Genomic DNA, 15,248 nt, shown 5'->3' with positions numbered 1-15,248 from the left:
GAGATTTGAGTTTTCCGACCAACTCCGGTAGGAGTTGGCCAGAGTAGATAACTGAAAAGTTGTTTTTTAATTTATATATAATAACTTTTCTGTTTAGTTATAAGGTCAGTTCAAAAAGGAATTTGAGTTATGTGTATTTTAAGATTTCAGATTTTAGGTAATAAGGGCAGTTTATTGCCTGATAGGAATTTTGTGTTTTTCGGCCATCTCCGGTGGTAATTGGCCATATCTGATAACTGAAAAGTTGTTCCTTACTTCACATGTAATAATTTTTATGTTTAAGAGATTTTTTGATTTTGACATTTAGGATGTATAAAAGTATTAGTAAAATCCACACTTAAGTTATGTTTTGGGTTTCGAACTATGGTTTTTCGCCTCGAGTAGGTTGTGCATGATACATATGAAATGGAATTGGCATTTATGTAAGACCCCTAATATGTAGGGTGGCAATAAGAGGAGAAAGAAAGAGGATAAAGTGGCAGAAAAGGAAAAAGCGAAGTATTTTCACGTAAGTAACTCCGTAACTTTCCCTGTGCTTATTTTGTTATGCAGACCACATGAATAAAAGATATGATTGATAAGAAAGTTATATATGTATTCCAGTAACTAGCCCGGTAGCTTTTAGTGTGAATATTTTGTTATGCAAACCATATGAATAAAAGATATGATTGATAAGAAAGTTATATATGTATTCTAGTAAGTAACTCGGTAGCTTTCAATGTGCATATTTTGTTATGCAAACCATATGAATAAAAGATATAATTGAGAAGAAAGTTCTAAATGTATTCTAGTAAGCGATTCAATACCATTCAGTGTGCATATTTTGTTATGCAAATTAGGTGAATAAAATACATGATTGATAAGAAAGTTATAAATGTATTCCACTAAGTGATTCGGGACCTTTCCGTGTGCATATTTTGTTATGCAAACCAAGTGAATAAAAGACATAGTTGATAAGAAAGTTATGTATGTATTCCATTAAGTAACTCAGTACCTTTCCGTGAGCATATTTTGTTATACAAACCAAGTAAAAAAAAGACTTGATTGAGAAGAAAAGTTATATATGTATTCCAATAAGTGACTTAGTAACTTTTCGTACTCTGAAATTTGTAGTAATTTGAGAGGTAAAATTAAAATAGTAAAGCATGTCTATTTATATTGGTAAATCCAAATAAACTTCTATGGATTAAAAACTTATGCTTTCTTCTGTGATGCATATTGCAAATAGCATGTTACAAGTACTTAGACATTACATGATTCATTGACAATTAGAAATTCTATTATTGATTATATTGAGAATGCAATTCTTGCAAATGCAATGTGGAATATTGTCAATGATTTGATTATTGGACGCCTTGGCTGGGTCTTCCAGTAAGGTGTCATCTGATTATTGGTCGCCTTGAATGGGTCATCCAGTAAGGTGTCATCTGATTATTGGTCGCCTTAACTGGGTCCTCCACTAAGGTGTCATTTGATTATTGGTCACCTTGACTGGGTCTTCCAGTAAGGTGTCATCTGATTATCCTCGCCATAAGGGCATTGGGTATCGTGGCTTGTGCAAGTCTTTTGTTATTATTTGTAGACCCATTAAGATGTGGTTGTATGTAAGATATGATCTTTGATTATCAATGATTGATTCTTTATGTGACTAACTCTTTGAGAAGAATCATGTTATAATGTGTTTAATGCATACTATTATATGTGATACATAACATATTTCGATGTGGTAATATGGTAATGTGGTGATGTGTTTGATGTGATTTATGAATATTAATGATGATTCTCTATGTGAAAGAGTCTAATGAGATTATCTATATGTGCCTATTTTTCATGTGCTACTCACTTTTTTGGGGAAAATTATATGATGGTGTGATTAAAGTCAACTAGCTAGTATATGTGATACATAACTTATTTCGAATGTAGTTTTATGTACGATAAGACTCTTGAATATTAATGATTGATTTGTTATATGAGTGTCTCAGATGGTATTTTCTGTACGTATTACCTACAAACTTTATGTTTATGTATTCGATGTTCTAGTTATATAACTATGTGTGCCTATTGACTTTGAATATAAAACACAAGACATATCTTGAATATTGATTCTATATGTGAATAAGTCGGATAAGATTTTCTATGTAAATGTCTTTGATTTGCCATGTGTTTCCTATGAAAACTTAGAGAAAGTGCATTTGTAATGGGTTTTCAGCAATCTAGTTTATGTGACACGTGACTTGTGATTTGCTCATTTAGAATGACTCTTTGGATATTAGATATGAACCTTTAAGTATTGGTAAATAAATATGAATAATGAATCTGAACTTTGAACCATTGTTTATTATGTTTAACTTAGTAGAAAATTGAACATTGGATATGAATCTTTGAAAGTATAATAGAAAATGATTACAGATAATATGTATATGATACAAACTAGTAAAAAATTATGATACACTACTAGATTATTATTTTGCTTATTGGCTATTTGCTAATGTGCTCAATGTTGCACATTTCAGATCTAGAGTAGTTTCCCATTTGTGAGCTTTGCTGATGTAGTGAGAGTGTGACCATACTAGAGTGAGTATGGGCTTGTATATTGTATTTATTTTCTATTTATGTAGAGATCCTCAGAGGTTGTGTAAATAAAAGAGTTTCTTTTATTTCCTGTCTCTTAGTTACTGTGGATATTATGTTTCTACCATGCTTATTTGGATGATTATGTGTTCAAAGGCCTTGCACGCTTGTCGGGTTTGCTTAGCTAGCGTGCGGCCTACCATGTGCTCCGTGGATCCGGGTCGGAGGCGTGACACATACCTTGCCAATGAATAAGGCTCCCTTTACAGGTTTTCGACTTAGTAGACCGTTTGTGCCATAAGTTTTGCCAGAAACATTTTCTCAGGTTTTTGTTCCTATGGGCGTGATGACCCTAAATTTTGTCTAAGTCGCCTTCTCAGGTTTTCGACCTAACAGGTCTTCAGACATTCTTGTTTTTCTTTATTTTTCTTTTGTCCTACCATCCTCTTACCTTGAATATTGGGAGGACTTGCTGGGGAAGTCTTGAGGATTTTGGGTAGTTTTGCAAAATGTGGCCGAACATGGATTTGTCAGGCTGCCTACGTTCCCCAAAAAAGGTTGGGATCAGGCCAGCGTAGTTCAAGGCTTTTTGGGGAATTTGAAGAAAAAGGGTTTGTTAGTTTTGCAGAAGGTGACCAAACCTGAATTTGTCAGGCTGCCTACGTACCCCAAAGAGATTGGGATCAGGTCCGCGTAGTTCGAGGCTACTTTGTGGGGAAATGAAGTAAAAGAGATAAAGCGAAGGATTTTGTTGGCTTCGTCGAAGGTGACTAAACCTGAATTTGTCAGGCTGCCTACGTACCCCAAAGAGGTTGGGATCAGGTCCGCTTAGTTCGAGGAAGGGTTTTAAAGTTTGGGTGAGTCATTTTAGGCTCTGATCACCACATGGGGGCCTTTGATATTCATGTGTAATATCTTTTGAGTTGATCGAGGTTGGTAGGTTCTGACATTTTATCTCTATTTTGGTCAAGAAGTCTGACGGCTTTTCCAGATAGGATTTCGTCAACTGTGTAGGGGCCAGAACAGTTAGGTCTAAATTTTCCTCTAAGATTGAAGACAGGAGCTCGGCATTCTCTAGGCACCATATCCCCCTCTCTGAAATCTTTGACTCGGACCCTCTTGTTGAAAGCTCTCTTTATTCTACGCTGGCTAACTTGTACGTGATATGATGCTCTTAGTCTTTTCTTATCCATCATACACAACTCTTGATGACGGATACGACCCCATTCAGATTCAGGTAGATTACTTTCCATCTGAATTCTGGGTGAAGGGATTTTCAACTTGATTGGTAGTACCACTTTCATACCATATGTCCGCGAGTACAGAGTAGCTCCTGTAAATGTACGGACTGATGTTCTGTATGCCCATAGTTCAACTGGAAGTTTGTTTGACCAGTCGTGGTAGGATTTAGTCATTTTATGAAGGATCGTCTTGATATTCTTGTTAGTTGCTTCAACAGTGCCATTAGTCTGTGGTCAATTTGGCAACGACTTATAGTGCTTGATCTTGAATTCTTCGCATAACGAGGCTACCTCTTTCTTGAAATGGGAACCGTTGTCCGGTATCAACTCGTGTGGGATACCATATCGACAAATGATGTTGCCCTTGATGAACTTGGAAACTGATGTTGATGATATCGAAGCATATGACTGAGCTTCAATCCATTTAGTGAAGTAATCAATTGCCACCAGTATATACTCATGTCCGCTGGATGACTTAGGGGAGATCTTGCCAATGATGTCGATACCCCATACTGATAATGGCCATGGAGTGAGAGTGAAGTTCTGATGGCGGTACATGTATCAGGTTCGTATGGATCTGGCACGGGTGACACCTCTTGAAGAACGAGAAACAATCTGCTTCAAGCGTAGTCCAGAAGTAACCAAGACGACGGATCATTCAAACTAACATCTTGCCATTCATATGAGGACCACAGACCCCTGAGTGAACATCTTCTAGGATTTTCGCTGCTTTGTCTTCATCAACACAAAGGAGCTGAACTCCATCGAAGGACCTGTGGTAGAGCTCTCCTCCACAAATGACATAGCGGGATGCCAGTTTCTGCAAAGCTCTTTTCTCCTTGGATGAGGTTTCTGGGGGATGCCCCCTACCGGAGATAAGATTTTTTACATCAAAATACCAGGGTTTTCCATCTAGACATCTAGCTGCTATCTCAATCATGTGTACGTGGGTTGGAAACACATGTCGTTTTATGACCAAAGGTCGGACCTTTACTCCTACAGGAATATCGACCATGGATGTGAGTGTGTCTAAGGCATCAGCAAACCTGTTTCTCAGTCTAGAGATGAAGGTAAAGTTGATATTGCTGAGGCTCTTAACCAGGTTTGTGACGTACATGTGGTACAGAATCAATCTTCTTTATTCTGTTACTTCCCATTTGTCTGACAAATGATCAACAAGGAGTCTCTGTATACCTCGAGGTCTTGTACTTCTAATGATAGGGCCGCTTCGAGACCAACTATGCAAGCTTCGAACTCAGCCACATTGTTGGTGCATTCAAATTATAACTTGATGAAAATTGGTATGTGTTCGTCCCAAGGTAAAACAAGCATAATGCCAACCCCCTTCCTCTGGTGTTTGACTCATCGTCGAAGTACATGGTCCATGTAGTGTTTGACGCATCCCTTCAGTAGGTGCCCCAGCTAACAGTTCTGCGATGACTCTGCCTTTAACGGATTTCTGGGTGACATGTAATGTCGAAGTCTGACAACAACAAGAGCCAGCGAGCAATTCTTCCAACTTGAGCTGGTTTTTCGAACAGGTACTTCAACAGATTCATTCGAGATATGAGAAGAATCTTCTGCGATAACAGGTAGTGCCTAGTATAGACACCCAATTTTATCAAGGTGGTACTAATGATAGGTTGTCACGAGGAAGAGTCTCATGACGAGCCCAGATCACCTGTTCTCTTTCTCTTAGTCTCTCTCTCTGGTTCATGAAATGGGAATGATTTCTACAAATTGAATTTTTCCCAGAGTTACAACAAAAAGCCCGTCTTTACACGGCACCCGCCTTTTCTGGCACAGTCAGAAAGCCCGTTTTCACACGGCATTTCAGCCAAAAGTAGTTAACTTTGAGTAAAAAACGTACATTTTTACCCAAAAACACTTCGCACCCTGTGGGACCCGATCCCGAGAGAGGGTCGCGAGTGCACGAGGCTCTACGCTCTCTCTTGGTCTCTCGTACCCACGCGAATGGCGTGTGCTTTTTATTATTGATTTTAATTACCCAACCAAGCAGGCAGCAACCAAGTCATAGGGTGAAAACAAACGTGCAACCCAGTACCCATAAGGGCAGGGGTAAGCCGCCGAGCCTAGCAAGGTATGATTTAATTCATCTTTTCCGTGAACTTAGGATCACTAAGGCAATCCGAATTCCACGCAAAAGAGAGTGACAGAGTCGCCACCTAGATGAGGGATCTAGGACCCATAATTGACCAGAAATCTAGACTCGTTACCTGGTTACGAGAATGGAAGGTATGGGGAGTTACCACCACATGCACCATTCCTGCTCGATAATCGGTCTTCAATTCCAAAAGTTAACTCTTTTGAATTTCTTTTAAATGGCTCATTTAACTCTATATTAATGTGCGAACTATGTGACATGCATCCTAAGATCTAATTTCAATGTAATTCCTAAATGTGTATCTTGATTTTTTTAATTTGTTTGAATTCAATCTAAGTGAAAGTTCTCCTAAAATTCTAATTTCATGGAAAGTCCTAAGTGATTTAATTACTTTTAATTTAAGGATTAATGACAAAACCCCACTTATGTCTGGAGCCGACTCGTGATTGGTATGCCATCAAGCATCCAAGCTGCCCACGTACCCAAGCCTCATTGGGATCAGAGTCGAGAAGTTCGGGGCACCTAAGCTAAGCTACTTATGCCTAACTCATCTAAGACACCAATCTAGACTGGATTGACTGTTTTAACAGCTTAAGAGAAATATTTAGTTCAAGTTGAGGATTTTATTATCCTAGGACTTCATCTAAGATGCTATATGATCCTATCTAAGTGCAAGGTGTCCCTTAGACTAATGCAGGTTAACCTATATCCTAAGTAACTAGGCTTGTCCTAGGAAAAAATTAGGTGACTAGTGTAACTAGATCTATGACACAGTTGCTATCCATAGCAAACGCCCGTGATGAGGCTGGACTCCTAACTCTAGGACTCCCTAAAACCTAGGACACGACATGACGTACATGTTCCTAAATAGGGTTCTAATGGTTCTTACGATAGGAGACCGTAATCCAACGGCTCCTAAGACACGGATCGAGTTAATTCGATTTGTTGAACTTAATGATTTTTAATTTTTGATAATTTTTTATTCCTAAACATCTAAGGAATACCAAAGGCTCTATGGTTCGCAAGTTTCAGCCTCGGATCGCAACTATGGAAGGGAATTGTGCTCTCAACACTTGTATAATTTAGCACGTAAATTATAGTATCTTATTGCCTGGCATATTTCTCAGGATTTCCGTGGACAGTGGACCTCAGAGCCAATATCATACTATAATTTACGCACTCCAATTATGCAGGATTAATCGCAATTAGTATACGATTACGGTTGCGATCTCTGCAGTTAAATTGTCACAGAATAGCCAATTTACAAAGGCAATCTATGAACCCTAAGGTTTCTGTTTCAAAAAAGTTAGGGATTACATTTATGATGAAAACTTAAGGTTTTTTGGATATTTTTACTGACTTTTGTATTGATTTGCTATTAAATTGTGATTTAATATCATTAAGACCATATTGCTAGGAATAAACAGTAACCCTAAGCAATCAAATTCCAAATCAGTTGAAACTTTTCCAGTAACAAGATATGGATGATTGTGGCTTACTGGAAACATTTCATGAATTACCATTAAGATTTAATATCAATTCCTAATTTTTTAAAATCCAAATTAGATTATAGATTAACACAGCAACCTATATCATATCACTTTTAAATTACTCCAAACTTTTATAGAATAAAGATATAAATGATTAAATCTTACTGAAAAATTTGCATGAATTATCAGTAAGATTAGATATCAATGTCCGATATTTCAAAATTCAAATCAGATTATAGATTAACACAGTAACCTATAGCATATCAATTTCAAATCAACTTAAACTCCTACAGTATAAAGATAATCATGAAATTAGACTACTGTATAACGTTCATGGATTTTTATGAAGATTTGATGCCCATTTAAATTCACACAAAAATCAGATGAAACCAAAGAATTACTTAAAAAGCAAACCTAATGGTATCATAAAATCAAATTAAAAATTCCAGTAGATATATAATAGATTATAGAATTATTATCAAAATTTCAAATCTTAAAACTCAAATCTCCTCCATAAAATTGGTTTTTAAATATAAGAGATCAATTTGTTTCCTAGGCGTTAAAACCCGTTTATTAAAATAAATTGTAAAACCTTATCAAATCTATGCAAAATTAATTGAAAATATTTCTCTAACATTCCAGTAACCAAAGTTACTGGTTTGTAAAGAAAAATTTTAAAAATATATTAATTTAATAAGAAAAAGAATTATGGCATGTAAAACAGGGAAGCGATTAGAAAACAGTAAAAACCATATTTGTTTCAAAATAATTTTCAATGGAAACTTCCATTTATTATTAGGCTTTAATTCTGGAAAGTTTCATCAATTTTTAAAATGATTTGGTATTTATTAAAAATACCCAAAATTTAAAATAATTAATAATCCGATTAAATAAACTCCAAAAAATATGAAAAATTTTGGGTGATATAAAAACCTTGTAAAACTACTGGAAAAAAACTTTCACTAAATTTGGACATGATTTGATATACTTTTGGCTCAATTCATCAAGAAATAACCCTTTTCGGGGTTATTCTTTGAAAAATAGAATGAAAAATAAAACGGCTGAACCGCGGTTAGAAATTAAGTTTCCAATAGTTTTGTATTTTATATAAAACCCAGAAAATATTGTTTTTTAAAAAGAACCATGTTTTCAAACACTTGCTTTGATAATCTAATTTAAATCCATATTGAATAAAAACAAAAAAAAACCATTTTTAAATGGAGGAAAATTAATTTTTGGATCAAATTTTGGATTTTGAAAACTCATAATCTATATTATAACATACTGGAATTTCAAAGAAAAACTCGTTGATTTGATCCATTAAAATTAAAACCCTAGCATGCTTTTTCTACTTCACAAAGATGAGGAATCCTTACCGTTGATCGCGATCCTTGTCTCTAGGGTTGGTGATCCAAGATATACGCTTTGTCCAACCCTTTTATACGCTAAAAAAAGGTAGAAAGAACACTCCAATAATTCTTGATTGTGTGATGCCTTGGAGAAGAAGAAGGAATTCAAGAATTCCTTTTTGTGAAGAACACTTGAGAGAGAGATCACACTTAAAGAGAGATAAAAAAAATTTCTTGGGAGGAGAGAGAAAAATGACGAATTTTGATTTTTTCCAATTCTTTTCTTGGATTGTTTGCTTTGATTTTTATATAAAAAAGCTAGGGTTAAGAGAGAAATAGTAGTTTTCAATGTGAGAGCTCTCTTTTTGGCTTGTTTCCAATTTTCCCCTATTGCTTTCTTTCTTTCTTGTTTCCAAATTGGATTTGATTCCAATCTTAATTTCTTGTCAATCAAGACATACTATTCTTTATTCCACATTGCTTCTTTGGAAGAAAACATTTTTTAAGCAATCATTCATCTTTTCCTTCTTTCCTTCTTTTTATTTTTCTTTTAACAAATATGATGTCACAAAGGTTGGGTGTTCAACTCATGTGGGTCAACCATGTGGGCCGCCCACCATGGTGGTTGACCCATATGGGTGAACCCACATGAGCTCCATCTTTGCGGGCTTTAGCCCAATGGGCCATTTCACACAGGTTTCGGGTTTTTCCGTAAAAATTAAATAAAATCTTTCTAAATTCAACATTCTATATATGGACCCAACCCATTTGACATTTATGGTGCATCCCTCACACATGAACGAACCATCTTTTTTGGGAAAATAATTTTTCGGACCAAAATGCCCCTATTTGACAATTACACATCCAAATGTGACCAAAATAACCTTAAATTGGTTCACCCCTAAAGAGAAAAGTTAAAAATGGAAAGTCTTTCTGATCAAACTTCAAAAATAGAAACTTTTAAAGTTGGGTCCTTTTGATGAGCAATATCAAGCAGAGTCATTTGGTACCCCCTGAAAATACCCAAAATGCCCTCAACGCTTAGAAACACCTGAGAAATTCTAAATTTAGCAGGTTTTTCAAAAGTCAGGAAATCATTCATAATCTCTCAGACATATTTCGGGGATCAAAAGAATTACACAGGACAAGACCAAATTACCCCGAGGTGCTAGAATTTGGCGAGACTAGGGAAAACCCTGAGAAATTTTAAAAATAGCAGATTTTCAAAAATTTATGAACGGACTCAAGATTTCTTAGACACAACTTAGGGACCAAATATGATATGTTTGGAAATATTTAAAATACCCCCGAAGTGCAAGACTAAGAGAAAAACTTGAGAGATCTAAATTTAGCAGGTTTTCCAAATCTTATGAAATTACTCTTAATCCATCAGCCGTACCCTCGAGATGGTTTTGGACATATGACAAATGATTGAAATATCCATAAGATGATGAAAATGTGGACGCCCCATGAGTTTCTAAAAATAGCAGCTTTTTCAAATTTTGTAAAATCACTCAAGATTTCTCAAATATAACTCGGGGGTCAAATGAGACACATCAGGAATGACCAAAATACCCTTGCAGTTTAAAATAGGCAAAAATGAGGGAAACCCTGAAAATTCTAAAAATAGTAGGTTTTTTTCATTTGCTCGGAAACTTGAACTTTCATCTTCTAGAGGCCAAAGGAACCCCCTAGAGACCTTCAGGATCGCGAATTCACTTCAAAACTCCCATAATGAAATGAAATCTACCCTAAAATGCATGGATTCCTAATCTAATGCTGAATACGGATTCAAGACTCGATGATACTACCGAATCTTTTGCTTTTTAAAGCGTAGCAAAATGGGAGTGTCTACACACCCAAACCAACTCGTGAGACCAGAATTGTTGGATTATCCTTGCATCAAGCAATCCAACGGAGCTGACCGTGTGCGATTTGGAGTCCAAACAAACAAAATATGGTCTTTCGAAGTTTCAAAAAACCCCAAAAAACCGAGTTTTGGACCAAAAATAACCCCCAAAACAAACATGCAATTTCGCAAATTATGAAATTCCCTTGGAATTTTGCAATTTGCAAAATTCTTGCCGACCTGATATCTGACAACCGACCTGACCCGGCTGTCAGACCTTGCAAATTCAATTTCATAAATTGCAAAATTGCCATCGAACCTTACAAATAGGGGATAAGAGTAAAATCAGAATTTAACTGGTTTAGAAGTTGGTTTTTAGATAAAAAAAAACCTCTGACTCTTTCCTTTTCAACCCTTTTCAAAGTAAACTCTGTCCAGAAACCCAAGTTTCTTTACCTAAGAGAGAGAAAGTAGAGAAATTTTTAAGGTGCTCATACTGGGCATCGTCATTCTACCGAATTTTCGAAGACTCGGAGTGATACCCTCCAACTAGCGTCGTTGTTCTACCGAATTTCGGAGAACTCAAGGCTATCTATAGACACCCAATTTTGTCAAGGCAGAACTAATTATAGGTTCTCGAGAGGAAGAGTCTCATGATGAGTCCCAGAGCCCTATTCTTTTCTCTCTCTCTCTAGGTTATTTAAGTAGGCAAATACTTCTCAAAAATAATTTTATCCCAGAGATGCAACAAAAGCTCATCTTTACACGGCACCCGCCTTTTACAGCACAGCCAAAGAGCCCGTTTTCACACGACATTCCAACCAAGAAGTTAACTTTGAATAAAAAACATCTGTTTTTACCCAAAAACACTTCACGTCCCGAAAGTTAGCGATATTAGACTCGTTGGAATCTCCTCAAAACGAGAAATCCAACAATTCTGACCGCGCGATTTGGAGTCCAAACGGAGGAGTTACGGCCCGCCGAAACTCCCCCAAAAGAGACAAACATCACATTTTTTGAAATGTTGCCGACCTGACACTGACATCCAGGTGTCAAGTCCAATTTCTCACTCTGCGAAATTGGATTTTTCCAATGTTGTGGAGTATGAAAATTTTCGCAGTCTGCAAAATTTTTGCCCGATTCCTATATATAGGGGGGTAGAAGTAAAAATCAGAATTCAGAAGTTACTGAACTCAGAAAGAATTTTTCTCTAAGAGTTTTCTGGTTTTTCTAGTTTCAAATTAGGTTTCCAATTATAGAAACCGTAGTTTTCTGCTTTTCAAACCCTTTCTGAAAGGAGGTTCTACCCAAAAAACCCTAGTTTCTTTGCTTTAGAAGAGAGAAAGTAGAGAAATTCTTAGGTAGCTTACACTAGGCGTCGGCACTCTGCCGAATTTTTGAAGACTCGGAGCTACATCTCTCAACTAGTGCCGTTGTTCTGCCGAATTTTGGGAGAACCCAAAGCCCATTCGTTCATATAGCGTTGTTGTTCTATCGAATTTTCAGAGAACCCGAAGCCCCTTCGTCCGAATAGCGTTGTTTTTCGGAAGAACCCGAAGCCCCTTCATCCGAATAGCGCTGTTCTTTGTTCGAAATCGCGGCAAACTCGAAGCCCCTTCGTCCAAATAGCGCCGTTGTTCTTGGCAAACCCGAAGCTACATCGTCCAACTAGCGTCGTTACACCGCCGATTTCTCTGAAGACATCTTTCTGCACTTCTGTTACAAAACTCGGTACAGGGTAGTTATGGGATTTAGGGCTTCATTTTGCCCTAGATCCTGTGACGTAAATCCCTCTCCTCTCTTTATAAAAAAGGGCTATGTTCCCTCTCCTTATATCCTACCACTCTGTCTCCGGTCCTACCATAGACAAAAGAGATAGAGACGAGAGCCCTGGTTCTCCACGGTGTTGGACAAACGGAGGGAACCATAAACCCAATATTTTATTTCCCTTATGTCTTGTCATTTTCCGTTTATTTTTGTTATCCTGATTGATGTCAACTGAGAGATCCTCCTGAGACTCAACTTGTGGGTCTGTGGCATTTAGAATGATCATGGTCGTTGGAGGAGTAGATCAGGCAATCGTAGCCCTTGGAGGAGTATCTCAGACAATCGTGGCCTCAACCCTGACCCAACCCAAAATTAAATCGGGTTGGCTTTTCCCAACCCAACCCGATGAAATGCCAACCCAACCCAAGCAAAAATTGGGTTGAACCTATCGGGTTCGGGTAGAGCCCAACCCAAGTTGCACCCCTAACTGTGACCATGGTTTTAAATTTTGGTTGAAATCCATAATTTCAGATTTCGGTTGAGACTGAAACTGAAATTTGATGAAATCCAAAATTTTGGGTTTTACCAAATTTCGGTTGAAATTTCGAGAAATTGAATTGTTTTTTTTTAAATAGAATTTTTTTGAAATTACCAAAATTTCTGCTGAAATTTGGTAAGTCATTAAATATTATTTTTTTATTAGAGAAAAGAGTTCCTACACCCTAGTGTAGATAACTTATCTACTCCCTAGGCTTAAAATATAGTGGGGCCGCATTGTTTGGGTGATCCAAAGCATTCATTTGATGGGCCCTCACATAGATAGGGTGTGCCCAAAAATCAGCTCAATAAGATCATCCCAACCCTACGATTTGTGGAGGTAAAAAAGGACGTGTATAAACCTTCATAAATCAATCCATTTTTTGCCTCCATAATTTGAAGGGTTAGGATGCTCCTATGGAGCTGATTTTTTGGGCACACCCTCTCTATGTGAGGGCCGAGCAAATGAATGCTTTGGATCACCCAAACAATATGGCCCCCACTGTATTTTAAGCAAGGGTGTAGATAAGTTATCTACATTAGGGTGTAGGAACTCTTTCCTCTTTTTATTATTACGAGATTTCGGCTGAAACTTCGGCCAACACCGAAATTTAGTCCTAAACCAAAATTTAAAACCATGCGTGTGCAACATGATAAGAAAAGTTCTACATGCATGCGGACCTGTTTTTCGCTTATAGTATCATTGGACTGTGTGACTGTAATAGCACCATGGATGCATGCAATACTTCTAGATCTTTTTTATCTATTTTTTACTATTACTGCCACAACTTTACAGCTAATGTATGTTTTATGTTTTATCCATCATAATTGTTTAAGTTTTATGTTTTTTAGGTACAATATTCAGTTTCTCTAGTTTTGCCTAGCCCTTGAAAAAAAGTTTAAGTTTTTAATATGAAAATAAAATATTATATTTACTCAACGTTTTAAAAATTTTAATTTATTGCTTATAATAAGCATATAATTAATTAAAATATTTTAGTGAATCCACTAATCTTCTATTTTTAGGTTTGTCAATTAGTGTTGGATTCCAATGCTCGTACCTCCACACTAATGCAACATAACCGCTGCCTAATCCTTGTAACTTTTTTTTTGAATGGTAGCCTATAGTCTTTACAATTTTCATTTGAATTCTCCTGATCCAATGTAGGATTGTCCTATCAGCACGATTTTTTGACCATTGAGATCCAAAAGCATCCATCAGCTTCATGGACATATTGGGGTTGTTCGCCAAGGGGATAGAGATCCTTGATTAAACTGTTCCGATACTTGATTATTCTACTTGGATAAGTTTATCTTGAAATTATTTTGTTCGTTGTTCCCCAAATTTTGTTCAGCTAATATTTTAGCAAAGAAAGGTCTACCTGTGTAGCTAGTCTCTTCAATTTGTGCAACTGAAGGCTTGCAATTTATCTCTCGTCGTCTAATCATGGTCATGGTTTTAAATTTCAACCTAAACCGAAGTCGGCAATACCCAAAACGGTTGTTTATTTCAGCCGAAATTTTGAAATTTCGGTCAAAATTTCGTTTATACCGAAATTTCGTCCTAAATTTAAGGAATTTCACCCAAAAATCTCATTTTTTGATAATTATTTAATATTATCACGAAAGTTCAGCAGAAATTACCGAAATTTCAGTCTAAATTCTATACGAGATAAAATAGCCGTTAATTTGATTTGGTTGGATTTCGACGAAAATCTCGGTTTCAGTGTGGACCGAAACGCATTTCGAAAACGAAATTTGAAACCATGCATCTAATGACAAAAGTGCTTGACAAAGTAGAGAGCGCCTTTGATGAGAATTGTGTTGGTGGGATTTGGTGATGATGGAGATCTAAGATCAACAAGTAGTTATGCTTCAAGGCGCGTAATCGCTTTCCTTAAGACAGATTTCGCCCCAACAAGTAGTGTGCAAAGGGGATCCACGAATTGCCTCCAAGATACAATGAAGCCTTGTAGGAAGATCCTACAAATGTTTGACAAAGCTTTGCACAAGCGAAATAAAACCCAAAACGCCCTTTGAGAATTACAAGCCTTAGAGAAACTTCTAAATACTGTTTCTGCAGTATAACAGTATTTAAAACACAATTTATATGAAAACCAACTTGAAAACAATTGAGTGGGGAATTAAAAAAAAAGATAATGCTACAGCAATAGCTAACTCTTTTTCACATTCTATTTATATATATTGAAAATGATAGGTTTCTTGTCTTTATATAGAGCCATAGATGTCTTTTCAATGTGAAAAGCATCCCTTCAAAGTACCCTTTAGATTGGTTTGTATAATGGCAGTTAGATCGCA

General features: G+C 36.6%; 1 long non-coding RNA gene across 1 annotated transcript; it reads left to right on the top strand.

Annotated features, from left to right (window-relative positions):
• The first annotated feature begins 407 nt into the window (after window positions 1–407).
• Window positions 408–14,361, top strand: LOC143856082 (uncharacterized). Its single transcript, XR_013238097.1, has 2 exons — window positions 408–508; window positions 14,098–14,361. It is a non-coding gene; the product is annotated as an uncharacterized LOC143856082 (long non-coding RNA).
• The last annotated feature ends 887 nt before the right edge of the window (window positions 14,362–15,248 follow it).

Source organism: Tasmannia lanceolata, unplaced genomic scaffold, assembly GCF_043159265.1.
Source record: "Tasmannia lanceolata isolate RefF3 unplaced genomic scaffold, GAP_Taslan_0.1 ptg000023l, whole genome shotgun sequence".
Taxonomy (NCBI): domain Eukaryota; kingdom Viridiplantae; phylum Streptophyta; class Magnoliopsida; order Canellales; family Winteraceae; genus Tasmannia; species Tasmannia lanceolata.
The sequence above is the reverse complement of the archived record's forward strand: the minus strand, read 5'-3'. Positions and strand labels throughout refer to the sequence as shown.